This window comes from Ischnura elegans, chromosome 2 (genome assembly GCF_921293095.1).
Source record: "Ischnura elegans chromosome 2, ioIscEleg1.1, whole genome shotgun sequence".
Classification (NCBI taxonomy): domain Eukaryota; kingdom Metazoa; phylum Arthropoda; class Insecta; order Odonata; family Coenagrionidae; genus Ischnura; species Ischnura elegans.
The window spans coordinates 79,980,132-79,992,536 of record NC_060247.1 but is presented as its reverse complement, the minus strand read 5'-3'; the positions used below and the strand labels follow the sequence as shown (position 1 = coordinate 79,992,536).

Genomic DNA, 12,405 nt, shown 5'->3' with positions numbered 1-12,405 from the left:
TTAAACTCCTTATTGCTTCCGACATAGAGGTTTCCACTTATATGGGCCATTGAAACTTTCGAAACCTGAGTGAAATAGTGCACAAGTACGAAAGCCAGATGTAATAATAAAGTAAGGGATCTCACATTTGGTTCTCAATCACAAGGAGGAAAGCAGCTGATTGCCACGATCGCCCTCGGAAAGGAAATGAACAATCGTCACGCCATTCCTTCACGCAATTTCCCGAATCTCAGAGTTGGTTACGGCATGCAACACGTTATGGCTTCATTTCCTCAAATACACGAAAACGAAAGAGAGCAGTCACGTTAGAAGTTTAAGGCGCTTTCTCCCGATGGAAATTGCACCAAATGACCGAAAAAGAAAAAAAATCGGCTGATAACTTAATTCATTGGACTGCGCGGACTGAAGAAATCTTTCGGGAAATTCAGAACGCAATGCTCAAAACCTCGCTCTGAGGAGAAATAATAAATCTAAAATGCATCGCTCTTTAATGACGGCTGATTGAAAGTAATGGTCGATTAACAGAGGTTAGATTTAATAGGAATTTGTTCAAGTAATTAATAATTAATCCCCAAATATTAAAAAAACAGCAGCAATATTAATGATATTCCGGCAAGTTATGCATGAATACACTTCTTTCGGGTATGCGCGCGGGTCAGAAAAATTTAGGCAGCCGAAGTTTCGGGCTCCGTCTCTTCACCCGATTTCAAGGCTACTGGGTAACGATACGGAACCCGAATCGTCGGCAATGCATTATATTCGCCGGGAAAGTGTTAAATTATACACAAGTAATGTATGGCTTTGCTCTAATGTCAATTCAAATAATTAATGAGTGAAACTTCCATATTCTTCAGTTCCGACGTCCATACTTCATATAATATGCGTTACATTTTTCTGTTAACTTGTAATCCTCTTCATGCTCTCACAAAATTATTGAACACTTGTAAAAGTATTAAGCAATTATTAGTATTGAATGGTATGGAAGAAATAAAAATGAATTAAAAATCCTGTTTGCACTCAAATCGATAAGTTTAGCCCTGTTTTGACCATAAAAGGTATAATATATTTATTATTGATTTCGTCTCTCATGATACCGTTGCAAATAACCGTGCTAATGGGCTAACTATACGCTAGATAACGCGTAATCGCAGCAGGAAAGTTAATATAAAAAATGAATTCATCGGGGAAATCTCAATGAAAATTGTAACTATTATTGTGATTTCATCCATTTAGTCAAATTCTTCCTCACTTGGTGATATCCTAATTTTCATAAAAATGTCTGTATACAAAATTCTAACAATATCGTAACTCCGAGCTCTTCCCCAAACACAATTAGCACGAACGTGGATACCCTTCTCGTACTTATTTTTGCCTTGATTTTTACCGCCATTTTCCCTCCGCGGAGCTAGTGAGTGTTTGAAACGGCAGGTAATTTTAATCCCTCCGCGAGAATGGCACAGAAAGAGAACTTCCATGTTCAGCACACAAGTGTGGTACTCGGGCATGGAGTGCCAGAGGGACGGCTTAAGTTGAACTTGTATGCTACATGCAATGGAAAAAGAGGCGACGGTTAATCCGCCGAGAAAATACGATTCAGAGCAAGATCGAGTTGGATGGGTCGACCGACACACTCGTAACTTTGTATTCACACCGATAAGTAGGATGTCGAGGGTTCCGGAGGATCAAAAGCAAATTTGGTCAAATGTATACGGCGTATGAAGGCGGTTTCGCGAGGAGGCTACCAACGGCTGACCCTCGTATTTTTCCGAAGGTTCAGATGAGGCTTACGCGATGGATAAAACTGGATAACAGCGATAATATTTCCTTTAAATATTCATTCAGCAATATACTTTTTTCATTAATCCATTTTCTTTTTAATTTTTACACTATTGAGTCAATATTAAAATCAAGCGAAATAAATTAAAACGGAGATTTCTAGAAATGAATATTTCGGAAAATTCAGCAAATTATCTCAAGCTTGCTGCCACGAACGACGTAAACTGGGCATCGCAAACTACCAGCAATCTAAATTTTAGCTTATTTTGTCACTAACTTTCACCTACGAAGAGATTATCCTTAAAACCACCGATGATTCATTAAAGCATGTCCACGTCGTAAAAACATGGTCCTTAATAGTCCAACTACGCAAGACTTACATTACCAGCGTAATTCATTCACATTAAAAGTTAGTAACCAAAAACTTTATTCGAAACGCAAATGACCATTCGTTACGCCACTTGCTTACACGTTATAATGTTAAGTGCATGAATACAAGCTGGTAAACGTCAGATAATAACGATTTCCAGTGTAATTAGAAGGATGTGCGATGCTTTACGCCGAAAATAGTTTTTTTGCGTAATGTTTATAACTTTCTTCCAAAAATCCACAGAAGATGAAATTACTGCTTGCATATTGTTCATGGTCACAGATCCCTAGTTGATATGGTGATAATAACACGCCTTCAGGAGGTGATGGCGAGCGTGACAAATATCTTCAAAATCTAAAATATCTGATAATCCTCTGGTTTGTGAATTCGCTGTGCTTAAGAAAACCCCTTCCACTCTCATGCGATTTTGAACAAAAAAAACTCATTTTGTACACGCTTTTGCTTCTGCATTAATATAATTTTTGAAACTGATAGTTAAAATGTTGATAAATCAAAAAAAAAAGCATGGTCGTCTTCAACAAAGAAGCGACAATCATCCTATCACTTTCGCCATTGAGATATGGACTATCACTCAATGTCCAGGATTCTATTCCGCGAACCCTAATCTCCGCGTCGCCATGGAAATGCAGAGAAACATGAAAAGTATGACGTTGGTGATGCGCGAAGTGAAACATCAAATACGAATGGGGTTGCCACGCATAAACCATAAATAATCCTAAAATTCATATCATGAGTTCTTCTTAAGACCACTGCAGTTTCATTAATCATATAATTTCACAATAGAGCGCGTATAAATACGGATACTATTACTCTCAATATTTTTTAGTTTTTTTTTACGCCCGGTCTTATTCAAAGGAGATATTAATAGCGGCCAAAATCTTCTCCGGAAAAATTTAGAATGAAGTCTCTGCTCTGGCATAGTATCAAGTATAGTAAGAAGAGACCCCCGCCATCATCTTCTATATTCAGGCAAGTGCTAATGACAAGAGCGCGTATTATCGCGTAATTGACGTGGAAAACGACAGATCTTCGTCATGTTATCCATCGTATTACCATTACCTCTTGATCATTATGAACGCACAATACTCTGCCTATCTTTTTAAATAGCACTCGTTAATTTTTCGTGCAAGTCTAACCCTCTGTGGTTGAAAACTGGCTTTTTATTGGGACAATATTCGTGGAGTTCCAAGTTCGTAAAACCTGGAAAGCACAGTGCTGATCTAAACGCGCTCACTGACGACATTTCGTGTTCAACCGCGATGCTTACGAGGCACTACAGGAAAAGAGGACGATAGAATCTTTTACCACTACTTTTTTCTTACACCGCTTTCATCGATCGACATCTTTTCCTTGGGTATTATTTAGGGGAGTATATTTCCGCTCGATCAGGCTCGATCGAAAGCAGACATTTTCCGAAGACGCATGTTTGCATGGAAAGATGATTGAGGAACTAAAATATATCTTAAACAGAAGTTGGTGAAGCATAAATTAAAGGAACTCAACGTACCTATTCCACTTCAGTTTTGCACCAAAAACGGGATACTGCTGTTAGAAGATGCTTGAAGTAGATATTGAAATAAAACGTAAATTATTCACCTACAACTATCTAATTTAGCAAAATATTTAGCAGGTATCCTTCCCAAAACGCATCTCTTGATGCACAGAAATATAAATTACTCACCAGAGCCGGAGGTACTTCATTTTTTTATATTAAGATAAAATAAAACAATAACGTTATCATCTAGGCTACGCATTTATATACCACTATGCAAAGAAATTGGGAAAATAGTAAGTCGGAATAATAAGGTAATTGCAAAACTAATGCATCGGAACATGTATTTGCAATGAATTATCACGACGGCCACGAAGCACAGCAAAGCCATCGCTATAACCAAAGAAGGCACGTAAAAAAACATCCTCGCTTAGTCGCAAGCCTTAAGTTCACGCCTCATTGAAAGAGAAGAGACGGATACTCAAATAAAGGTGGCGAAAAATTTCCTCGGCTCGTCACCCAAATCTCTACAAAGAAGACCCCGGGGCATTTGTTGAAAAGGTTTAACCTTTTAGCACCTCCCCTGGGAACCCGGTGGCATTTCTAATCCAGGACATAAATCGTTTCCTCATTTACTGCACCCAAAGGGGATGAAAAAAAAGGAAGAGAAGAGCAAAGAAGGAGGGACCAAACACCATTCAGTACCCCGAGGTGGCAAAGAAACACGGGTTAAAGAGAGAAGAATTCTTCCCTCTTTCCAAAGAATGAGGAGGAAACAGATTATGGTCCAAATTGTGGGGGTTGGACTCTGGCTGGATCTGTACGCGGCGGGGGCGGAGTGAAAATAGGAAGAAGAAATAAGACGAGGACAATAGAGAGAAATAGAGATCCTGGTAGAAGGGACGCAAATTTCGCCACAGGCTGGACAACGAGCAGTGTCTTAAAGCTCAAATTTCGTGGTCTTTTGGTTTTCAGGGATAGTGAGCATGGAACGATTACAGACGGTATTTTAATTATACCATGCCTGCACGAAATAAATTATTTTCATCCCAATCCATTCTTAGCCATGAAATATCCCAAACAAAGTGCGAATACCAACAATTTGTTGACACTGATAGATCAACAACAATAAAAAAGGATGAGATAAAAATAAGAAAAATAAGTTAAGTGGTGGAGAAAAGAGAATTGGAGATGCTATCGTCCTATCTATTGAAAAAAAGGTAGTAGGACTTTTCCACAATTATTGAATGCGTATGACGCGTTTCGGCTAATCGTGCCAGATGATGGCTCTAGGAGCCGAAATGCGTCGTACGCATTTAACAGTTGTGAAAAAGTGCAACTACCTTTTACTTCAATAAGTCGAACTTTCACTATATTGCGCCTGAAGCATCTTAACTTCGTCCTGTCTATTTGAATAATTCATGGTCATTATGCTAGAAGGCTGCTTTTCTATATTCTCTGATGGGACTCAGCTCAAGGCGAATTAGGTATTTAAAATAATTCTTCAACTTAAGCGATACTCCATCCTCTTTTTGTACGTTTTCAATGATCATACTTATGAAACATTCTTTAGATATTAGGGTGGTAGCAAATGATGCTCATCCGCTTTTTGTAACTGATGCGGAAGAAGTGGTTGAATGTCAATTACCTTATTATCTATACATTTACATGAAATTACAAATAAATCTAATTATGAAATGGTACGCTAAGTATGGTATCGACCGATCAAAAAAAAACGCGTTTATATTTTAATTAAATGCGTCATTTTTTTTAAACACACGAAAAAGAAGCCATCGTATATTTTATATGAAAAGATAAAAGCTATAACATTGCATTGAATGAAATTATGCGAAAAAATATAGATAATCAATTTCATGAGAAGCAAGAGGAGAAAATGAATGGGCCTATCTGTTAAAGTAGTTGGTAAAACTACTATTTCGAAAAAAAAACTAGGAAAATTGGAAGCGAAAAGTTTCTTTCGAATGCATTCTGCACGAAGTAGCAATGGAGATTATTTTTAAACGCTATATTTCTAAAAACGCTATCTCCCTACGTTTAACACTGCGGGACACGAAATTCCACTTGGAATCAGCTCTTCATGAGTTGCGGAAATCCTCGATGAAAGATAGGAGGTTGTCGAGAACCGATGAAAAAAATACGTTTTATGGCGTGGGGCAGAGGAGGAGAAGAATGGCCTACGTGAACGCCCTCGCTCCACTCAGGAGGGGAAACGGGGCACAATTGGGTCCCATGACAAACGTACAACAATAATCTGCCCTCTTCTCTTAGGATAGATTCCCCCCTCCTACTACGAATGCCATATCTATGGCCTTCCGCACGACCAGTCCAAACAACAGGAACCGTTCGATTCTCCCTCGAAGAGTGAACGAGAGATACGCGGGGAGAGGAACTTTAGTGGGCCGCTTTAAGGGACTACGCGAGAGGTCACGGGGGAGTTAGGGAGACATGAAAAGAGAGAAATGTGCAGTAGGGTGGCGCGGACCAAAAGAAATTAGGGGGGGTCCAACAGAGGGAAGGGTGGGCTGTGGGGAGATGGATTTACCATCGTGGAGTGAAACCTTCCTAGCACGGATTTCAACGAGGGCAAATGCGACGCTTAAAACGTTCTGCATTTCGGGTGGCGGCCGTTTTTTTTCACGTGGGGAGGGCAGCTGCCTTCTGATTCTTCCCCCTCTTGGCGAGTTCACGCCCTTCCCACATGTGTGAAGGGGATGTGTGAAGTCTGGGATGAGGTCGGTGGCGGTGGTGGGAGATTCCGCCCACGGACGATGAGGAGTAACCGGTCCACATATTCAGTCTCCTCGCCACCTTTTCCCCCAACCCTGTCTCCTGTTGCAGCAGCAGGAGGTGGAGTACACAACGTGCTGCGGTCCACGCTAAGGACGGCCCCCGACCAATCGGATGGAACCGCATCGCCTCCCTCGACCAACCAACGGCTCAGCCAACTTTCCAGCTACGTTTCCACGGAAGCTCGCTTCTCCCTCTATTTTGATCGACATTCATAGATGCAATTCACAATTTAATTAATTCACTTGCTTCAACTTATTTGTTTACCATTGTTCCTGTACCGCATGCCTATATGCAATTCATTGGAGCCGCATTATTTTTTTTCGATTTTCCCAGCGATGAGATACAGCATTGCAAACCACTTTCAGGCGTACTGCTACTTTCAGGCGTGGTACTTTTCGTTCCTACTGCCGAGTCTCCTGAGTCTTCTTCCCAATATGAGGAAAGAAAAGTTGACCATTCAATGTTCATTCCACGCACCAGTACACCCAATAATTGTTTATTACAGTGTCCATTAGGTGTATAGTAGATCACTTGATGTTTAAGTTAAGATATAAAAGTATCCCACACAAATGATTTACTTGCTTCCCACACTTATATGTGAACATATTGTTGGCTCCATAATTTTTTGCAGCTATTTTATGCTCTATTGGACAAAATATGTTCGAGCAATATTTTTTATCCCAAAATATTAGACTAACACCACTCACAGTTGGTGTTGTTCTCAAGAGGATAACATTTATTTGCTCAGGATACTATTTTATTAGGATATTATTCGTGCAGTGAAACCATATAAGCGACAGCTAGGAACATGAAATTTGAGGGTAAAGTGAAGCAATAACTACCGGCAAAGGCGATTCTTTCAAAACAAATCCATCTAAAGGCACTAAAGGGAATATAGGATTTTATTCATTTTTTTCATACCTCGAAGAAAGCCTCTTCCTCTGTAGAAAACATTCAAATATTTCTATCTTTATTGAATGAGTAATTCGGGGAGTAATAGAGTGTTTTAGGGCCAGTGAGACATTGTTTTTGGTATCATAATAAGGAAAAGTAATGCCTAGCATACAATATCGGATGATAACATAAACAGTACTTCATGGAGGAAAGCAGATTAAATATAAAAGAACGAATTGAAGTGACGTCAATGATCAGAGATTTGCTCACTTCACAGCATTATTTACAATAAAACCTCCCCCATAGTTCTTAACAGCTTTCAGTATGTGATTTCCTTTACAGAACCTTCATTTGTGGGCAGAATTTACAGAACTCATCCTCCAATAAGTTATTTACTGTCGGAAAAATTGGGTGCGGGAAAAAACAGCAAAAACAGCCGCGAAATAATTTACTTAAAAATAACTCTTTGAAAGCATGCTGTGAAAAAAAAACTCGAAAAAGCACTTGAAAACGCTGTACTAAGAGATATTTTGTGTGCGTATCTTTGCTCCAACTCATAGCATAGAACTAACTTATTTTTGTTTTTATTAGACTGGCCAAAAGTTACCCCAATCCAAGATAAATTTGGACAGTTTTTTGGAACAAAAATCCTGGTTGTAAAAATAGTTAAAGGTTCAGAAAACAGCTTTACATGAAGGTACATAATCTTTCAGTAATTTTAACCAATTTATATGCATTGTTTATTAATTTTAACATTAAATAAGTTTGTTTGTTTCCAAGAAATCATGAAAATTTGGGCCAAAGCTAACCCAATTGATGGTACAGAAATAATCATATTGCATCGCTTTATGAAACGTTGCAAAGCTTGATGCTTGCTCTGGCCCCCAGGGGAAAAGTTGGCAACACTGACGCGCGTGGTTCTAAAGTAAGGGGTGGTATTTAGAAACGATAATGGAAGTAAGCTTACCCCAGAGCCGGGACAAGAGTGAAGAGGTGGATAAAGAGGAAGGCGGAGAAAAAAGAGGAAGGGCTCACTTAGTGGAAAATGTAGATGTATTACCGGATCGAAGAGAGAATGGAGACATGTAATGGTTGATTTCCGAGCCGAATCAAACTTGTCTCCCCCAGAGTCAATCCCGGGAAAGAGAGTGGGAAATGAGGGACATCAATAACCTCCGTCGATGTAAAAATTGCCAACATCAGCAATAATGGCGATCGTTGAGAGCTCTGGAGGAATCTTTTTTGGGGAATCGGATCCGAAGCGGATAGAAATAGCACCACTGCTAAGCATCGAAGTGATCTTTAGGAAGCTTACGAATAGTTCTGGAAGCTAGTATTAGGGAACCGCGCGCAACAATGACATGGACATATGTTACAAAGAAAAAGGATACCCTTGAGGCTTCTGCATCATTATTGAATATTGGATTGATAGCAGCATTAGTAATGCGTTGTAGTTAGCTTTAGGTATCTTATTAAACTTTGAATAAAAACCACAAAGCATGGCCATTTCAAGAGGAGCGAGATGGACTGGGGAGTAAGAGATGCAAGAAAAGTTACCAAATCGATTGATTTCATGAAATCCCAGGGTTAAACCCTTGAAAACTAAATTTACGAAACAGAATAAGATGTTCTATTACTATTATTTCATATGGCCTGGTTTTTCCCCCATGTTTATGTTCATTCTAAATACATTCCACACACTCGTTTGAGGCAAATTTAACCAAAGCTAAAAACTAAGAGCACAAAAGATGATCTAATACAACACAGTTACCAGGCAATGCAACTCATTTTATGGCAAGCCTACGGAGAGCTAATGCCCGGAAAATATTCGTCCAAGGAAGCGCTTCGAGTACGAGTACACATAGTTACATTCAATGAATTCCTAAAATTTCTCACGGTCATTCTCTCCCTAAAAGAAACTCTCTCTCCCGACCATCCTTTCATTAAAGCCATGAACCTATTTTACGCAACTTTAAGTCTATAACCTCAAGTTTATCATCCTGAGCGTCCACATTGATCGAGAATTTAAGGTGCTCCAAGAATAGGTGCACTTACGCACACATTTACCACTTGAGTAATGTTTAACGAAGAGGGTAAGAAGAGCATGGGGGAAGAAGGGTGGTAAGTCCTTTGGACGGGAAAGAGGAGACCGGAAGGGGAAGAAGAAAAGTTGGTTGGGAAGGAAAAGAATTTCGGGAGGAAGAGAAGGAGAGAGGAAGAGTTAGGGGGATGAGGGGGAGAGGAGAGAGGGAGCTATGCACAATGGCCTGGGGCGCGATATCGGAAGGGGCGGAGCCTACCATGTTTGCCCATTGTTCGCCCAACACCTTCCAACCAGCGATGAGGGCCGCACCCAGCATCCCCCACTCCATGACATCCAAAGCCTCCCTACCTCTCCCTTCCCTACCTCAGGGTACCCTTCCCTCCAACTCCCCTCACTCACCGTATATATCCCTCCCTCATCAGCACCATGGATCCTTCCCGCCCTTACTTTTCCCTCCCTACACTCACCCTGTAAGCCAACAGCTCCCCCCTCTCCAAAATCCTGACAGTACCATCTCGCGCACGTCCCCACCAGCAATACAATGAAGGTGTCTTTAGTGGTCCGGCACTGCCTCATTCTCTCCCTAGACACATGTGTAACCGAGAAGGGCGATTCCCCCTAACAATGTCACATTTTGCGCCTCAGCTCCCCAATAGCACGCGAGAGAGAAAAAGCGGTGGTTGGGGCGAGAGATGGTGGGATTTCGGCTTTGCCTCCCTTTGCGGAGCACGGGGGCGGATGATTTTTCGGTGTCCTGATCTTCTCTCACTGAAGACAAGACCGCATCAGTCTGGGGCGAGTGAACCGGAAGGGTGGACACATTGAGGAGCAGACAGGAGCATGGGAGGCGATTGACCAGGACGCATACCAATTGTGGCACATCAGAGCCCACATTCAAATCACGGCTGGAACAAAAGTGAGGATGCCCCCACTGTAGCTATATTTTGTCCAACGGATTGGCATAGAGATTCGTTTTCCTCAAATGATAAAGAACTTGAATGGCATAGGCTGATCCTTGTGGCATTGTAGGATATGAAGTAAAAATACTTTGCTCATTTTCACATAAATGTTTATCTAAAAAGGAGTCAACATGTTTAAAATTTTTAATCAAATATGATGTGGAAAAGTATATTTACTTCATACCTTAATAAAGAACTTCAATAAATGCCAGGTCGATCTCAGGTAGTCAAATCTATCATATCAAGCATCTATCTTTGTATTCTCATAAAGTTCAACGGTTGCTGTCCTAGCACCTCCAGTCACCTGCCTATTGGGGCGGCCTTCAGAGTTACATGTAGATATTTATATGTATTGCCAGTACCATATCGCATTATGTTCTTTTTCTGGTACAAGTACACGTAGAGAGTTTATATCCAGAATTATCGCGATTGAATAAAGGGATCAGTCACAAAATAGAAATATAAGCTAAAATAATACCTATTTCATGGGAACCAAGCGTTGGAATGACGAATAAAATTATTTTGGATTAAAATAATGGTGGTATTCAGTGAATTCAATTCACCCCGCTCTTTTATTCAATGAACCCCGCTAGTTCGAAAAATCAGGCGAAATCACGTCAAAATTAATATCGCAGAAAATCTGGCACTGCGCAATGAAACAAAAAAACAGCAATGCTGTGGCCCTAAATTTCAGACACATTCCTTCAAGCCTTTGGCCCTGAATAACACTGAATGAACATTTTATGAGGTGGCCATATGTAAGGAAACTATTTTGAATAAAATTAAAATGAGGTAGAGTCTGCTGATCGAGGATCCTCATAAACACGCTGGTTAATTATATCACACATTCTATTAGGCTCTCGTATTTTCAAAGCAGAAAAGTTTACTACCTCGACTGCATTTACGGAGGAAAGGAGGTTGCCTCGGTTGCCGAAAAAATTTCAGCACTAGATGCGAATATTGGTGCCTAGTTCGTATTTGAATCCAGAGGGGGATTTGTGATCATCATGTGATATCATTTGTGAATCCTAGAGTTTCTTGGTGGAATCATACGTAGTTTATTCCATTTAAATATCAATCACGACGTTGTAATCGAACTAGTACCAGTTTAGCTCGAGTTACTTTATCGAGTTACGTTATTGAATTTCAGAAATAAGGCATTGAAATACAAGAGGGTATCGACACAAAATGGGACGTGCCTTATATCATTTCATGAATCAGGAAAAAATGTTTCACCTCATGTAGCATTTCTAAAGCTGATGATTTTATTAACTCCATCGCAGAACCTGTAAGATGCGACCAGAAACGGGAGTATCGAGAAATTTAGGTAAAGGATAAGGTATTCCTATATTCCGTGTTAGATATGCACGACACTACCGACCCACATCATTGGACGCGACAGCGCGGTAAATATCCTTACCCCCGACTTATTGACCCACGATGAGCGACGGAACATTCCGTGAGGATGATCCTGCCTTACGTCGAATCGTTTAGCAAGGCAAACAATTGAATGGAATGACAAACCAAGATACGGAAAAGACGAAGCTCGTAATCCGAGGGAGAGTATGCCTAACCATCCCCCGAAATGAAAACCTAAGGCTCATGAGGGGAAGGCAGCCATCCCATGACGAGTCGGCTTATTTCCTCCGCTTTTACGTTGGTACACCAAGCTGCCTATTCAGTCCAGGGAACTCATTCTATTCTCCTTTCTGTCAGCGAAACTGTTCGGAATAATCTGTGCGGGTCGGCCGCTTAAAATGGCTGTTTTGACGGAAATGAACTCGCCTTCCCGGGTTTCTCGACATGCGTGTGGTAAAGGGACGAACGCGTATGATTAAAGCCTGCTTACGGACGCTGAAAAAAGAATCGCATGACTGAGTGAGAATGGGAGACCCAACTCGCTGAGCCAAAAGGGAAACTTGAATGGCGTCTTTCGACGCCATTTTCCTTTCAATTACTCGCCATGACTGAGTGATTAAATCCTCGTTAAAAGGAAAAAAAATACCGTCTAGAATCCAAGAATGTAAACTCACACGCA

General features: G+C 40.6%; 1 protein-coding gene across 1 annotated transcript in view; it reads left to right on the top strand.

The window, feature by feature from the left end:
• Nucleotides 1–12,405, top strand: part of LOC124154043 (homeobox protein vnd) — a 70,254-nt gene that overhangs the window by 43,366 nt on the left and 14,483 nt on the right. The window lies entirely within an intron of this gene.